Below are 18,764 nucleotides of genomic sequence, written 5' to 3'. Positions count from 1 at the left end.
AATGGCTATTTAGGGACCCTGAGAAAAGATAAGGAGTGAGTGATACGAGTCCTCCAACCCAACTTATACCAGTGGGCACGCTGGTTGACCATCTCTGCCAAGCCTTTAATTGCTTTGGAAGTAGATCTCTCATTCTTCAAACTATGGTGCTCACCCTTCCAGGGAAAGCTGGAGAGCCCTGGCAAGGGAGCCACATGAGGAAGACAATGTTGGCCTGCCGCTGCCCACACGCAGTCCCATCCTGGGGAGTCACTGTGTGCACATATGTGTGTGCACACACATGCCAGCACATTCGCTGAAGACCTGTGCAGTTACCATGAGTATAGGTTCAGACAGAAACAAGCCAAAACTCGTCAGGAAGCAAATATGCTGCAGATCAGGCCTTCCCAGCCATTTCTGTTCCACTGTCATCTCCCTCACCCAAAAGGAAGGATTATGTGTCCCTTCTTTCCTTCATTTCAAACAGTGGTGGGAATAGTAACTATTTAATAAGCATCTCCTTTGCACCAAGCATTACACAAAGCCTTTTGCACACATTTTCTCAAGTAGCATCTTAACAATCTCAAGGGCTAGGTGGTTGATTGTCATCACACAGGCCTCACACCTGTTCCAAATCTAATGACCTTCTCTCGCTCAACTTGTTTTACCACTCAGCAGCATCTGACACTTGTAATTATCACCTCTGACATTATGCTTCTGCTTCTCCTTCCCTGACACACTATGGTGTGTGTGTGTGTGTGTGTGTGTGCATATACACACTTTCTCCAAGACTCAGCTCTTAGCTCTCTTCTTTCTCCTTAAGCGATCTTATATCTATTAACAATTTCAACTATAGTCTCTGTGAACCAGACTTCCACCTCTATCCCTAACTTCTATGAAGAATTTCAGTTCTCGATTTTTAAGACATTTTCTTATAAATGTTCTGCCACAATCTGCAACTCAAGAGGTCTCAAATGGAACTTGGGTGTTCTTTAAACCTGCGCCTCCTTCTCTATTTTCTATTTGTGTCACGGCATCTCCACCACCAGCGACGTGGTACTCACTTTGAATCTGCCTCCACTGTAGGCAACTCCAATGGATACACAGTACTTTACTCAGAACTAACATCTGGTTCCCTTCCAATTCCACGTACGGGCCTTAGTTCCAGTATCTAGGCTGTCACAATATTAGGCTCTCAAGCAACCCTGAGGGACCCAACTCCACTCTGCCTTCTTTCGGCCCCATATGCTTGGGGCAGGTGTTTGGGGCAATAGTGTAGGGCGTGCTACTGGGTGGCAGAGTTAGGAGGGTACACAAGTGATGAGGGCCTGGGCCAGGCAGAACAGGAGCTGTGGAAAGGGCAGAGGTCATGGAAGACAAATAGGCAGAATTTGGCCACTGACTCATAATGGAGGCCAGGGGAGAGGGAGAGGCTGACGTGATGCTAAGGTGGGGCCCAGGCCTCCAGGAGGATGGAGGCAGATGCTCTGGGAGGGATTTTTGCACCAGGAGAAGGCAGCCTCAGTGACTATGAGATTCATTCCCATACCAGAATTATGTCTCTAAAAATAAAGGTTCTAAATTAAGATAGAAAATAACCCTAATGGTATTCGTTCTGGTTATGCTTGTTAAAGCAAGTTCTCATAGCCCTTACTTTCACAAGCCTACCCTACTTTTCACAAGCATGTCCTCAGCTCAGAAGGCAGACCTAGAGAACTGCCACACAAAATCCCCCTTCAATATACAACATCACTCTAGCTTGTCTGATTAAGACTGTCAGGCCTTTGAAAGAGTTAAATATTGAATATATAGTGGAAAGGGAGATATTCCTGGCTGAGAGGGAATTTGGCATTTCTTAAGCATAATTAATGAAAATTCCCCAACTCTGAATTTAGCAACAAAGGCCCATTTTAGAATTCTCTTCTTCTAAACAATTCTCTGTTGGATTCCATACTTTGTAGTTAATATTACCTTGACAATCAGAGAAGCTATAATACATTAATGAAACCTAGCCAGGAAAATCAGATTACAGCTTTATTAACAGTTTCATAATTGAGGAATCTCCATACCATTGAAGGTCTCATCTCCAGATATGTAAGAATCCTGTGTTTATGCATACCCCTGGACCAATCAAACAACAGTCATCACTAATAAAGGTTTATTTAATTCTCATAGTAAAATTTTAATATCACCAGCAGCCTGGGGAAGCTTTAGCAAGTGGATTTGCTTGACATCAGATCGTTTCTATTCTGCTAGTCCCAATACTTCTTAATCTTTAATATCAAGGCAATTAAAATTAATGGCCACTCATCCGAAGCTACTGTGGGCAGTGTTTCCTTGACATCAATTGTTTGATGGGATTACCTAGAGGTTAAACTAACAAGCAAGGTTTAATTGGAAGCAATGAAAGAAGCAGTGATCATACGTTATGTTTAACCTGCATAACCACATCTAAATGAATATCTAAAAATGTTAAACTATTTCTCAAATTAAAATATGCACGTCACATTCTGATATCACAGATTTGGGTATTGCAGCTATCAGCTATTAAGACCACATTGCTGCAACTGGGATCAGGGTAATTAATGTAGAAATTGACACCTAAATTCAGTTTTTTTTTTCCACCTTTTAAAGACACCTAAATTCAGGAGTTCTTTTTCACCTTTTAAAAACAGATGGATACAACTAGTTGCAAAAGTCAGCCAGTAGGAAGCACCAAAAGCTACAGAGTACATGCAGTACCCCCCTATGCAGGGCTCACAGTGGAGTCAGGCTGTACACACGTGCTTGAAGGAGAGCAGAGCTTACTCTGTCTTTGAACTGGAATGGTCTGTAAGTTGGTCCCAGAATAGAAACACGGGCAGGAAATTGGTGGAGAGAAAGGGAATATTTTGTCCCATGCTTCTCTTTTGAGCTGCATATCAAGGATTCATGACTCTGGACTGTGCAGAAGGCAAAGGGCTGGGCAAGAATTTTAAGATCAATTAAATATGAGAATAAAAACACAAGTACTCTCCTCCTCCTACTGATGTTTATCACTACCAGCTCCCAGGCTGTATGCCTTTGGCAATCAGGGGAATGAGTAGTGAGCATTTTGCAGGGTGTTGATTTTCTGGAGCCCTTCTGCAAGGCCAAGAAGTGACTGGAAAAGCTTCTGTTCCCTCCCATTTACTATAGCCATGCATTCCCCTGACTCTATTCAGCTGCAGACTGCCAAATGCCTTTAAAAAGTAAAATGTTTTCCTTTTTAAAAAATGTTTTATCTAAGTTGGTTTAGTGTTAATTTCTGCTGAGCAGCAAAGTGATTCAGTTACACATTTGTCTGTGTACGTAGTTGCTTCAGTCATGTGCGACTCTGTGACCCATGGATTGTAGACCACTAGGCTCCTCTGTCCATGGGATTCTCCAGGCAAAAATACTGGAGTGGGTTGCTGTGCCCTCCTCCAGGGGATCTTCCCGACTGAGGGATCGAACTGGAGTCTCTTATGTCTACCTGCATTGGCAGGCGGGTTCTTTACCACTAGCGCCACCTGGGAAGCCACATATATATTTGTTCATGTTCTTTCTATCATGGTTTATCACAGGATACTGAATATACTTTCCTATACTATATAGTAGGACCTTGTTTATATATACTAGTTTGCATCTTCTAATCCCAAACACTCAATCCTTCTTTCCCCAATCCTTCCTCCTCCTTGACAACCACAAGGTTCTCTTCATCTCTGAGTATGTTTCTGTTTCACAGATATGTTCATTTGTGTCATATTTTAGATTCCACATATAAGTGATATCATATGGTATTTGTCTTTGACTTACTTCGCTTAGTATGGTTATCTCTAGACCCATCCATGTTCCTGCATATGGCATTACTTCCTTCTTTCTCATAGCTGAGTAATATTTCAATCCGTGCATATGCACACACACACACACCACACCTTCTTTGTCCATTCATCTGTTGATGGACATCTAGGTTGTGTCCATGTCTTAGCTATTGTAAATAGTGATGCCATAAGCCTAAGGGTGCGTGTATCTTTTTGAATTACAGCTTTGTCTGGGTATACACCCAGAAAAGGGACTGCTAGGTCATATGGTAACTCTATTTTTAGTTTTTTGAGGAACCTCAATACTGTTTTCCATAGTGGCTACACCACTTTACATTCCCACCGATGGTGTAAGAGGATTCTCTTTTTTCCACACCTTCTCCAACATCTGTTATTTATAAGCTTTTTAATCATGGTCATTCTGAGCAGTGTGAGGTGGTACCTCTTTATAGTTTTGATTTGCATGTCTCTAATAACTAGAAACGATGAGCCTCCTTTCATGTGCCTGTTGGCCATCTGTACGTCTTCTTTGGAGAAATGTCTATTTATGTCTTTTGCCCATTTTTTTTATTGGGTTGTTTGTTTTTTTGGTTATGAGTTGTATGAGTTGTTTGTATATTCTGGAAAGTAAGCCTTTGTTGGTCATATCAGACACTAAAAAGGAAACACTAGAAAGGGACTGTAAACAAACAATCCCTTTTAAATCGCATCAAAAAGTATTCAGCAGTAACCCTGACACAGGAGGTAAAAGATTTGCTAAGAGCCACAAACGTTAATAAAAGAAACTGACAGTGACTCAAAGGTGAAAAGATGTCCCATGCTCTTGGAGTGGAAGAGTTAACACTGTTAAAATGGCCAGACTACCCAAACAATCTATAGATTTAATGTGATTCCTATCAACTTACCCATGACATTTTTCACAGAACTAGAACAAATAATTCAAAAATTTACATGGTACCATAAAAGGCACAGAATTGCTTTGGCAATTCACAGAAAAAAGAACAAAGCAGGAGGCATACCCCTTTCAGACTTCAGATAATACTACAAAGCCATGGTAATCAAAACAGCATGGTACTGGCACAAAAACAGACATATGGATCAATGAAACAGAACAGAAAGCCCAGAAATAAACCCACACACCTATGGACAATTGATCTTTGACAAAGGAGGCAAGAACACATAATGGGGAGAAGACAGTCTCTTCAGCAGGTGTTGGGAAAGTTGGACAGCCACATGTAAATCAATGAAATCAGAACACACCCTTACATCAGATGCAAAAAGAAACTCAAAATGGCTTGAAAATTTAAACATAAGACATGATACCATCAGACTCCTAGAAGAGAACATAGGCAAAACATTCTCTGACATAAATTGTACCAATGTTTTCTTAGGTCAGTCTCCTAGGGCAGTATAAAGAAAAGCAAAAAATAAACAAATGGGATTTAATCAAACTTACAAGCTTTTGTACAGCAAAGGAAACCATAAATGAAAGGAAAAGATGACCTACAAACTGGAAAAAATTGAAATGTTTTTAAATGTGCAATCTCAAAAAGACAAACTTAGAGAAACAGGGTAGAGTGGAAGTTACCAGGGATGGATTATAGCTAATAATACTGTATCACACACTTGAATACTGCTAAGAGAGTGTATCTTAAGTGTTCTCACCAGGAAAAACAAATGGTAACTATGTCATGGGATGGAGGTGGTGTAGCTAACACTGGGCAGTAATTATTTTGCAGTTTTTAAATGTATTGTATCAACCTGCTGCACACCTTAAACAGTGTTATGTTTCAGTTATAGCTCAATAAAGCTGGGGAGAAAAGTAAAAATGCTTTCCAAATACAGTAACTAAATTCAACTTCTGTATCACTTTTTTACTTTTTTCAAAAATATACCCAGTGCCTTCTACTCACTTAGAGTCTTTAACTCTGAGGTAGATACATCAGATGTGGGCAGTATCACATGTTGGATAAATACTTGGGACTTGGTCTGGTTTCAAATCCACACTGTTATTTACCATGAGTGGCCCTGGACAGATTATTTAAGTATGCCTCTCATATACAATGAGAACAATAATAAGAAGAGTAATATATTTCTCATAGAAATGTTAGGTACATTAATGATTTGGGCCCATAGTGATTACCTAATACTATTAATTATCACTGTCACCCATGTTTTATTAATGAAGAATCAAGAGATGCAGACTACACACAAGTGGCCCTAAATCATATAGTGAAGTGTGACAAATCCAGATTTCAACCCCAGAACTCCCCATCAATTTTTCCCCCTTTTTTACAATCAACTGAGGTGTGTTTATTGAATATGTGTTACAGTCAGTGCTGTACTAGGTGCCATGGGGAGACAAAAAAATAAACAGGAACTTCTTCTTGCCTAGAACTTACAGTCTGGTCATAAAACAATGCTACACACTAGAATAGTTAACAAAAATTGCATGATGGTGATGATAACAGACTAAACTGCAGAGAATGGACTCTAAGTGCACAAGGAATCTGGAGGAAGATAAGCCCCAGCAGGTCTGGGAAATCAAAGGAGAATTCAAAGGTAAGGTGAAATTTGAACTGGACTTCAGCTTCAATTCAATTCAATAGTATTTCTACTGAGACTCTATATTTCAGAGGTACAAACCTCTAGAAGTCCTGTTCAAACAAAGAAGCCAAAAACATAAGCTGCCTCCATCTACCTGGACCTCTCCAAGATCCCAGAGATTTTTCTACTTTCTAACTTGACTCCCCTTTCCTTAATTTCTTAACCTCTCTTTTATAATGAAAGGGGAAGGAGACACCATTCTAAAGGAAAAGAGGAAAGGGGAATCAAGGGGTGTTTCTGCAAGGAGTGTTTCTGGAAGAAGTGAGGTCTAACAAGTGAGGAACACTTTCATTGTGGAGAACAAGGGAGCCGAGAGAGGGGGAGAAGCCATGGGTACCAGGGTGAAGCATCTGACAGACCAGCAGCCTCTGGCTAAGAAACAGGAGAGGGGAGAGTGCTCCAGACCAGGGAAAGCCTGAAGAGGAGCTCTGCTGGGGCTCTCACCACCCACACCACCCCAGGGCTCACGAAGTGGAAGGGAGACTGAGGTTGCGGGGAACAGTTCCCATGAGACCACCTGAAGCCAGGTGAGGCAGCCTTTTGTCTAGGGACCTGTCCCATATTAGTAGTCTGCACATCTTTTGCTGGAATACTGTCTGAAAAAAGGTGAAAAATCAGGTACTTGCTCATACATTTTTTTTCTCCTTTGTACATTTTTTAAGTTGGCATCTACAATTTTTCATTATGAGCTTACAGTTATAAACAATGTTATTTTAGTATGCCATAAATGTTGACATTTTAAAATAAAACTCTAACGCTGTTCTTTAAAATGCATCCAACCAAATATAAATAGCAAATTGATACCCACTATCCATTTTAAAAACATATAAACTTGTTTTTCTTTAATAGTCAAAAATTTTGTGTTCTCTTTTGTTTTTGGAACTGTATTTCCATTTCATTTCCCTCCCATATTATATTAATGCAATATACTTTTATGTTTTACAAGTAATATATGGAAATTGAAAATTTTAAACTCTTTTTTATTTCCTGTAATTATAAGGCTCTACATGCTTAACATGTTCTGGATTAAGCTATCAGTACAGGGAGTCTAAAATTAATCAAAGCAATACAAATACTTATTTTGATAAATAATACTTACTTTGACCATCAAAAATAAGGTTTTATCACACATTCATTTATTTTTTTAATAGCTGAAAAAAACACTTTATTGTTAAAAGTTCTATCTTTATCAGCATTGAAATTCCCTCTTATGAAGTCAGAGTTCTTCAGAGGGGAACACTGGTTTAATTCTGATTCACTAACTTATTTGTAAACCACTGAATACTTTGAACACATTCTTCAATTCAGAATCAACACATGCATTTCTTAAGCAGAAGGGTGCTGGGTTATAAAGTGCTGACTGAAGGGGGTTTAGTTATCACCAGTAATTCACACAACCCTTTGTTGAGCACCAGAAAGGGTCTCACACTTTTGGGCAATGAGTGGAGTACCTATTTCATAAAGTAGGAAAAGAACAGATGGAAAGGGGAAGAGGAAAAAGGACAACCACATGAACTTTCACTCCAGCAGCTTTCTGAGGCAAGCGGGTTTTAGGAAGGAGTATGTGTATATACATTTATACACACACACACACACACACACACATATATATATATACACAGGAAAAGGAAAGCTGACCAGTGAAACCCTTTTAAAACCATGCCTGCCCTTGTACCCTCTGGAAAATCTTCAGCTACTCTGTGAAGCATGTGCACTCTCATTTAAGACTGCTGCCTTTTCCATGACGACAATGAGAACCAATTAATTTTTTATTTCAGTCACTCCTGGCAAATAAATTTGAAGAAATAAAAAATACCTGGAATAAAAAAAAAAAAAAAAGACTGCTGTCTTGAGTGAGCAGGCACACTCTGTTTGCATTAACTTCTTTTATTTATTTATTTACCTTAATTAATTAGTTAATTTACTTTCTGGCTGCACTGTGCAGTATGTGGGATCCTAGTTCCTCAACCAGGGAGAGAACCCACATTCCCGACAGTGGAAGCCTGGAGTCCCAACCACAGGACCACCAGGGAAGCCCCATGGATGCATTAATTTCTCTGTGTGAGGACACGTGGAAGTCCCTTGGATGGGATGCATCTAGGGAAGACCTTGAGTTGTAAAAACAAGGCTCACTCAGGCAGTCACTTTGATGTGTCACAGTGACCTTTAGGAGCTCAACAAAAAACAAATTTGTCACATCAGGAAATCAAAAACATTTAAAGAAACAAACTGAGAGCAGTAGACACATTTTACTTATTATTTAGCATAACCTTTCTGTAAAGCCAGCCAGCAAATATGGGTATACATATGCTTGGATTCAGCATTACTTAGAATTTATCTTGAGTAAATATTTAGAGATACATATGAAAGAGATTTGTTACAGTCTTACTTAAAATAGTAAAAAGAGAGGTGATATTAATTTATAGCACATCTGTATAATGGAATATAATCACTGATTAAAAATGTTGAAGACAAATATTTATTGACATGGGGGGACTATTCACAATGTATTGTAAAGAAAAGGAAAGGGCTTTTTCTTCCTTCTCATAGAGAATGAGAATTTGAGGTGGGGTAAAAATACACATAGACATACATAGGTGTGTACATGCAAACATACACATACATGTATGCATACAAAAAGTACTAGGACACACGTCTTTTATCTTTTGGAATGGATTTACAAGTAAATTCTAATTTTGTGTTTTTCTATGTGTTTTCAAATATTCAAATTGATTTCAGATGAGTAATTGCTGGGTTTTTTTTTAATTAGAAAAAAAGACTTTCAAAAAACATGCACTTTTCAATGAAAAATGTAACCAATCTTCTTTTTAAAAAAGAAGTCATTTAGAAGTCATTTAATAATCCTGAAGAGTGTAACTGCCAGGCCCACACAGCTACAGGACTCAACAATCCCATTTCTGTATTCTATCTGAAGGATGGGGTTGGCAGGTCTGAGAATTCTTGAAATAATTAAAATCAGATACTTTGTAATTCTCAAACCACTAAAGTTCCCCAGATTGCTTTGCCTTTAAGAAAAATGTCATATTCAAATTTTAAAAGCTAGACCATCTACAATGTCTCTATAGTCACTGAAAGCCAATTTATTAATTAGCATTAATTGTACCTTACATTTCAAATTCTATCACTCCATTTATTTACCATTTTAATAATAATGTTAAATAAAAGAGAAAAATTATTACTTAATGACTTAATCTTCAATAGGGAGAAGTGCAGAACTTTAGAGTTCATCCTCAGTTTGGCTTCCTTACAGACTTAAGGGAGAGAATGGGCACTTGTTTAGAAAAGCAGCAGCTGACACCAAAACATAATTACTGAGATTAGCAAACTGAAAATTTATGAAGCACAGATCTTAGAAAAATTTGCCATTGTGTTTCCAATGTTTACTTGTGATGCATACTTTATGTATTGTGCCTAATTAAATGCAACAGATTATGAAATGCTGAAAGGCCAAGTCGTGTATAATGGAACATGTAGCTTATTTACACTGTAAACAATTTTACCTCTAATAAATAGTTTCTCTCTAATCAATATGTTTTCATCCCCATTATGTGGTTCGATGTGAAATGAGGGATGGAAGCCAGATCCTGTTCAATTTTTAAAGTTAATGGTGTTAATAAACTAAATCTCATTCCATTCCTCTCCTTCCCAAGGGCACACAACCAGTAAAGTTTATAAAAAGACAGAAAGGCTGGACACACTGTAGACGACCACACGGATGCATTCCCCTGAGAACCCAGAGGGCACCTGAGAGCCGACAGACCTGCATGTGAATCCCTGCTCTGTCATTTCCTAGCTGTGTCACCTTCGTGCAGTCACATCATGTAAGTTCTCCTTTCCTGGTCTACAAGATGGGGTAACAATGCCTGCTCTCCACAGGGCTGCCTTGAATGCTAAATGAGATAATATGTTAAAAGGTACAGGATTGAGCCTGAGATGTGCTAGGCACAGGTAAGTGTTAGCTCTTCCTGTTCTTAAAACAAACAAGCAACAAGAGCAACAACAACAAAACCCTCTGCAGGTCACACTTCCTCTCATCGCAAGGTCAGGTCACCCTTTCTATGAGAGTTCTGGATTCTGAGAAAGCCTGTCTCTGCCCCCAGTACTGGCAGGGTCCTGGCAGTGGGGACTAGGGAGCAGTGAGAGAAAGGAAAAGGGGCTGCCCCCTTGTACACCTGAGCGTGAAAAGCCTTCTCCCAGGAGGGTGGATCTGACCTAGAGCTCCTGTCCACCACACGTCCGTGGGGCGTGGTTCCACACAAACAACTGACAGCTCTACCCTGGCCTCCCGGCCCCTCCCTCGCTCCCGCCCCAGCACAGCCACTTGCCGGGCAAGGCAGTGGACCTGGAACTTGTAGGAAACCTGGGTTTGGATCCTACCTGTACCTGTATTTTAAAAGCAGCCATTTATGGAGAGCTCATTTAAAGCCAGTCATTTTACCAGGAATTTTACATTATTATCTAATGTAGCTCCACAAAGACCCAGTTTAACTTATGTGAAAACTGAAGTCAGAGAGTTTACCTAGCTTGCCTGAGGGCCACAGCTTTTCCTGTACTTTCCCCGCTATACCTTGTGTAATAAGACTTCCTTATCCTTAATATTCTTCATAAAACAAAAAGAATTCTTCTTTCAATTTTTATTTTCTATTGTATTAGGTGGTTAGGGCTACCAAAGCAGGGAATCCCATGGAGGTTATAGAGGAACCTATTCAATTGTATACCTACCTGACACATTTTTAATTTTTTAATGAGAGAAATAATTTTTTCTCTCAAATTTTTAGCCTACTTTTTCAGTGTAAAATATTTCATTTCCTTTATGGTTAAAATGTGAGCTAGCCCAAGAATCCAGACCATTTCATTTTCTTTTTAGAAAGTAAGTTCCAAATTCTGAACAACTGACTTGAAAACCTGCTTTGGAAACACAATTCACTTCTAACAGGAGAACTGAACAAACAGAAATTCTGTTTCCATAGTATCTGAAATAATTTAAAACAGATGCACTTGTCAAGTACTGTATTTTTTTTATTTGAGGCTGTGAAAAATTTTATTGCCATAACGTACTGACACCCTTACAGTTTGGCTCTGCCCTTTCTACTCTGTGCATGATAGACTGGTAACTGCTCGTGACATTCACAGAGAGGCTCATCTGCAAAAGTATATAAAACGTCAGCCTCGCGGCCACAGTACATGAAGAACAGATGACACCGTTCATCTCTCTAAAACACATGCTGAGGGGTGGTTCTAAATTACCACAGACAATGTTTTCAGTTAAAGATTCCTTTAAAATTATTTCTCTCATTAAAAAATAAAAAATGTGTCAGGTAGGTGTACAATTGAATAGGTTCCTCTATAGCCTCTGTGGGATTCCCTGGTAACTCAGCTGGTAAAGAATCTGCCTGCCATGCAGGAGACACCCCAGTTCGATCCCTGGGTTGGGATGATCCACTGGAGAAGGGATACCCTACCTATTCCAGTATTCTTGGGCTTCTCTGGTGGCTCAGCTGGTAAAGAAATTATAAAACACTGATGAAAGAAATCAAAGAGGACACAAACAGATGGAGAAACATACCGTGTTCATGGATTGGAAGAATCAATATTGTCAAAATGGCTATTCCACCCAAAGCAATCTATAGATTCAATGCAATCCCTATCAAGCTACCAACGGTATTTTTCACAGAACTAGACCAAAGAATTTCACAATTTGTATGGAAATACAAAAAACCTCGAATAGCCAAAGTAATCTTGAAAAAGAAGAATGGAACTGGAGGAATCAACCTGCCTGACTTCAGACTCTACTACAAAGCCACAGTCATCAAGACAGTGTGGTACTGGCACAAAGACAGAAATATAGACCAATGGAACAGAATAGAAAGCCCAGAGATAAATCCACGAACCTATGGACACCTTATCTTTGACAAAGGAGGCAAGGATATACAATGGAAAAAAGACAACCTCTTTAACAAGTGGTGCTGGGAAAACTGGTCAACCACTTGTAAAAGAATGAAACTAGAACACTTTCTAACACCATACACAAAAATAAACTCAAAATGGATTAAAGATCTAAATGTAAGACCAGAAACTATAAAACTCCTAGAGGAGAACATAGGCAAAACACTCTCCGACATAAATCACAGCAAGATCCTCTATGACCCACCTCCCAGAATATTGGAAATAAAAGCAAAACTAAACAAATGGGACCTAATGAAACTTAAAAGCTTTTGCACTACAAAGGAAACTATAAGTAAGGTGAAAAGACAGCCCTCAGATTGGGAGAAAATAATAGCAAATGAAGAAACAGACAAAGGATTAATCTCAAAAATATACAAGCAACTCCTGAAGCTCAATTCCAGAAAAATAAATGACCCAATCAAAAAATGGGCCAAAGAACTAAACAGACATTTCTCCAAAGAAGACATACAGATGGCTAACAACACATGAAAAGATGCTCAACATCACTCATTATCAGAGAAATGCAAATCAAAACCACAATGAGGTACCATTACACGCCAGTCAGGATGGCTGCTATCCAAGTCTACAAACAATAAATGCTGGAGAGGTTGTGGAGAAAAGAGAACCCTATTACACTGTTGGTGGGAATGCAAACAGTACAGCCACTATGAAACAGTGTGGAGATTTCTATAAAAAAATGAATAGAAACTGCCATATGACCCAGCAATCCCACTCTGGCAACACACTGAGAAACCAATCTGAAAGAGACACGTGCCCCCAATGTTTCATCGCAGCACTTGGTTTATAATAGCCAGGACTGAAGAACCTAGGCCCATCAGCAGTGAATGGATAAGGAAGCTTGTGGTACATATACACCATGGAATTTTACTCAGCCGTCAAAAAGATTCATTTGAAACCAGTCTATGAGATGGATGAAACTGGAGCCCCTAACGAGTGAAGTAAGCCAGAAAGATAAGACATTACAGCATACTAACACATATATATGGAATTTAGAAAGATGGTAACGATAACCCTATATGCAAAACAGAGAAAAAGAGACACAGAAATACAGAACAGACTTCTGAACTCTGTGGGAGAAGGTGAGGGTGGGATGTTTCAAAAGAACAGCATGTATACTATCTATGGTGAAACAGATCACCAGCCCAGGTGGGATGCATGAGACAGGTGCTCAGGCCTGGTGCACTGGGAAGACCCAAAGGAATCGGGTGGAGAGGGAGATGGGAGGGGGGATCGGGATGGGGAATAAGTGTAAATCTATGGCTGATTCATATCAATGTATGACAAAACCCACTGAAATGTTGTGAAGTAATTAGCCTCCAACTAATAAAAAAAATTAAAAAAAAAAAAAAAAAGAAATTGCCCACAATGTGGGAGACCTGAGCTTGATCCCTAGGTTGGGAAGATCCCCTAGAGAAGGGAACGGCTCCCCACTCCAGTATTCTGGCCTGGAAAATTCCATGGACTGTATAGTCCACAGGGTCAGAAAGAGTCAGACACAGCTGAGTGACTTTCCCTTTCACAGCCTCCATGGAAAGACTCTTTGACAGATTTTGGATTTTTTTTGGTTTGCTTGATCTTTTAAAGAGCTTTTTTCTTTTTAGATGTGGGCCATTTTTTAAAAAGTCTTTTTGAATTTGTTACAATATTGCTTCTGTTTTTTGTTTTGATTTCTTGGCCTCAAGGCATGTGGGATCTTAGCTCCTGGACTAGGGATCGAACACGGGCACCCTGCACTGGAAGGCAAAGTCTTAACCACTGGACCACCAGGGAAGTCCTTCTCTGACAGACTTTTGAAGCACCGACATCATAGCTGTGAAACTGACTCCCATCAGCCGCACTGAGAGGCAGGGCTGTCTCCCAAGGTAACACATCAGCATTCCAGAATTGAAACTCAACAGCATTTTTAAACAACAGTGGACCATACTTCTGTCCAGATAACTTTTGTGTAAATCTAATTCATTTTTTAAAAAATTTGTTTATTTTTAATTGGTGGAAAATTTTCCTATAGTTTTGTGTTGGTATCTGCCATACACAATGTGAATCAGTCACAATTATAATCTAATTTTTGTAATTGAAAACATCAAAATGTATTCCATGTCCTATATAAGAAATCTGATAGTCGAACCTTTTGTTTCACGGGAACCGATATTTATTCAAATACCTCTCCCTACCAAAAATACATATCCCAGTTTTCTTTTTAAAAATACAAAAAATTCATTTAATTTGCTTAAAATACAAATACTTATCCTCAAAAGATAGCCTACCCTTTCAACATACATAATTAATTCTCATTAAAAATGAACCACATGCATTTTTAGAGTAAAGAATACACTTAGGGTAGATCTATTCAGAGACTAAGAATAGACACAACCTCACTCGCCCTCCAACTCCCCACCCCATGACCACTCTAGCTCTCACCTCTATGAAGCCTGTGAAAACCTAGGAGCTGAGGGCTTCTAGCAACTAGTTTGCCAGTGGCCAGGGCATCTTTTCCCTCTTTCTTTCGGGAACTTTATGAGGCTCTACATATACAACCTATCTGGAAAGAAAACCCTGGTTGAATACATGACAAATGAGCATTTAAGCATTCACCGCATACCAGGCCCTGTATTAGGCAGTCGACATGTATGATCTCATTTAGCCCTCAAACTTCTGAGGAAATTATCACAATCCTAATTTTACAAGTCACAAAACAGGAACTTCAGGTTAAATAATTTGCTTAATGTCACACTGCTACTTAATAATGGTAGGGTGGAGTCTGTTTCTGTATCTTCCCAATTTCTCAAAACAAGTGGTATGAAAGAAGAGCTGCTGTTTGTTGCTAAGTCGTGCTTGACGCTTTTACAACCCCATGGACTGTAGCCCACCAGGCTCCTCTGTCCATGGGACTTTCCCAGGCAAGAATACTGGAGTGGGTTGCCATTTCCTTCTCCCAAGAATCTTTCCAACCCAGAGATCAAACCTGCATCTCCTGCATTGGCAGGCAGATTCTTTACCACTGGGCCACCAGGGAAGCCAGAAAGAATAGTATCATTGCCTAAATGCAACACAAGTAACAACACAGGTTTGGTAGAGAATCTGGTATACCTGAAGGGGAATGAGCTATATAACTTTAGGAAGTCAAGAGGGAGAAAAGGAAACTATTTATATCAGTATTTGAGAATCTCCTGTTTTGAAGGATGGGAGGGTGGGGCAACTATGCCACATGGCTCATGGGATCTCAGTTCTCCCATCAGAGAATGAACAAGGGTCCTTGGCAGTCAAAGTGTGGAGTTCTAACCACTAGACCACTACGGAATTCCTATCCCATGAATCTTGATAGTTGTGTTTTCATTATCATTCAGTTAAGTTTTTAATTTATGTTTTTTGAGCTTCTGTTATTAAGTACATACAAATATAGAACTGCTGTGTCATTAATATTTAGTGTCTCTCTTTATCTGCAGTAACATTTTTTGTCTTGAAGTATTCTTTACCTAATATTAATAAAGAAATACCAACTTTCTTTTGGTTGTTGTTTGCATGTTGTATTTTTTCCCCCAAACTGTTATTTTCATTCTTTCTGTGTCATTATGCTTTAGATAAGTCTATTAGAGAATATAAGAAATTAGCTTTCATTTTTATATTTTATTTGACAATATTTGCCGATTAGATTTATGTTTACTGTAACTACTGAAATATCTGGGTTTAAATCTATCATCTTACTAAGTGCTCCCTATTTGTCCCACTTACTGGGTTCTTTTTTCTAGTCCTTTCTTGCCTTCTTTTAGACTGCTTATTTTCAAAAATTATTCATTTCCTTCTTTATTTGGAAGTTATACACTCCTTTAGTATTCTTTAGGTGATTCCCTAGAGATTATACATTCTTAACTATCAAAGTCTAACATTAACTGGTACTTGTACATTAATTGGTATTTTTACCATCTTTTGCCAAAAATGTAAGAGCATTAGATAACTTAAAAGGCATTATTACTGTGTATTTTAATTCTATATGTATTATAAACAAATAGGACCTTATTATTATTTTAAACACCTAATATTCATTTAGACTCACATACACATTTACCCTTTTCTTTGCTTTCCACTCCTTCCTGTATCTTCTGCCTTCTATCTGAAATATTTTTACTTCTGCCATACTTTTTGTGCTTCCTTTAGAGAGAAAATGGGACAGATTCTCTCAATTTTCTACCGAGAATGTCTTCATTTCCCCTCTACTATGAAAGATCATTTTTGGCAGATACAGAATTCTAGGCTGACATTTAATTTATTTCATCTCTTTATCATTCTATAGTATTATGGCTTTATTGTTTTTATTAAGAAATCAGTAGTCAGCCTAACTGCTATGCCTTTGAAGTCACCCTTATTTTTCCCACTGGTGGCTTTTGTTTTCACTGTGTTCAGTGTGCATTCCTATTTATCTATCTTCTTTGGGGTTGTACCTTTTGGTAAATATAGGGCTTAGAGTCTTTTATCAGTTTTGGAAAGTTAGAAGCCTTTACATTTCAAATATTGCTTCTGACACACTATTATGTTTGCTTCTGGACTGCAATTACATTTATGTTAGACTTCTTACTATATCTTCAATGCCCCTTACTCTTTCTCCTGATTTTCTATCCTATTGTTTCTCCATTCTTCAGCATGGTTATTTTCTTATGACCCATCTTCCAGTTCACCAATTCTCTCTTCAGCTATGTTTAACCTGCTTTAAAATCCGTACACTAAATTCTTAATTTTGGTTACTTTATTTTTGTTTCTAAAACTTCCATACAATGTGTTTTATGGTTTCCAGCTCTGACAAAATTCTCCATTTTGCTTATTGTGCTAAATATATAAAGCATAGTATTTTACAGTCCATATCAGATCCTTTTATTTTCTAAAGTTCTATGGATCTGTTTCTATTGTCTGCTATTTCTGCTGGTTTCAATATATATTGTTACGTCTCCTTCTATGTCTATTTTTTTACCCCTTGACTGTGTCCCCAGTGTTGTATTTATTTTGTTTATAGAAACAACTTGAAGTCTAGAATGGTGCTATCTTTCTCCACAAAAAAAATTATACTTGCTTGTCTGGGCACTGATGAGGACTAGCAATCCAAATCAAGGACTGAGGTATTCTGAAACAGAATTACAGGCTCCGTAAGGGTCTATGTACACTTCCAATGGACCCCTGCTACTAAGATGTAGCTCTGGTAGTATAAGCCCTAACACAATGCAAGGGAAGAAAGGTATCCTCCCCCTTTATAGGTCCTAGATACCTAGACACCAATTCCTGCCTTCTCAGCCCTTCAAAGTTGTCAAAAAGCACAGCTTAACCTCTTAATTATCCTCTCAGAGCTGACAAACAACCCATGGAAAAGTCATTACTTGTGGCCTTATTTTCTTCTTACCTGCAAATTCCCTCACCAACATCATCCATTCAACTATGAATTTCAGTGAATGATTCTCAAGCTGAATCTTTAAACTTGATCTTTCCCCTAAATTGTATTTCCAAACTGAACATTTCCCAACTGGGATACTGATGGCAAGGCAAATCTGGCATAGTTATTACAGATCTTTACTCTCCCCTCCATCAAACCAGCATTTCCTAAAAAGAACATAAATAAATAAATAAGAAAAAAAAAAAAGCCCCTAGCATTTCCTTATGTGTTTCCTATATCAGTTAATACTATCACCATCTTCAATTATGTAGGCTAAAAACTTCCACTATCTTCTACTCTTTCCTTCTTATATACATATCCAACTGTTAACCCAACCTCCATAATACCAGTTCTATCCCCAAAATACTTTAAAAATGTATCCCTGTTCTCTGCTTTCAGTGGCCTAATTTGAATCCTCACCACATCTTTCCTAAACTATGCCACTTATCCCCTACATAATCGCTTTCATTCTAAGGTTTTCCCTTTCAAACTGACCTTACACATTAGTGCCAGATTTATCTTTCATAAATCTTATCACATCACCCCAACCCATAAATCTATATTGCCCTTATTTTACTTCACAGCGCTTATTCACCACAGGGCATTATATATAATATTTATATTTAAAATATAAGATATATAACATATATAATTATACATTATTTATATATAGGGCTTCCCAGATGGTGCTAGTGGTAAAGAAAGTGAAAAGTGAAAGTGAAAGTCACTCAGTCATGTCCGACTCTTTTCAACCCCATGGACTATACAGCCCATGGAATTCTCCAGGCCAGAATACTGGAGTGGATAGCCAATCCCTTCCCCAGTGGATCTTCCCAACCCAGGTCTCCCACATTGCAGGCAAATTCTTTACCAGCTGAGCCACCAGGAAAGCCCAAGAATACTGGAGTGGGTAGCCTATCCCTTCTCCAGCAGATCTTCCCGACCCAGGAATCGAA

The 18,764-nt window shown here is 38.6% G+C and overlaps 1 protein-coding gene across 3 annotated transcripts in view; it reads right to left on the bottom strand.

Annotated features, from left to right (window-relative positions):
* The window catches only part of PBX3 (PBX homeobox 3), a 219,457-nt gene that overhangs the window by 7,862 nt on the left and 192,831 nt on the right, over nt 1-18,764 (bottom strand). The window lies entirely within an intron of this gene.

This window comes from Cervus canadensis, chromosome 5 (assembly GCF_019320065.1).
Source record: "Cervus canadensis isolate Bull #8, Minnesota chromosome 5, ASM1932006v1, whole genome shotgun sequence".
Taxonomy (NCBI): Eukaryota; Metazoa; Chordata; class Mammalia; order Artiodactyla; family Cervidae; genus Cervus; species Cervus canadensis.
This window is presented reverse-complemented; position numbering and strand designations above follow the sequence as displayed.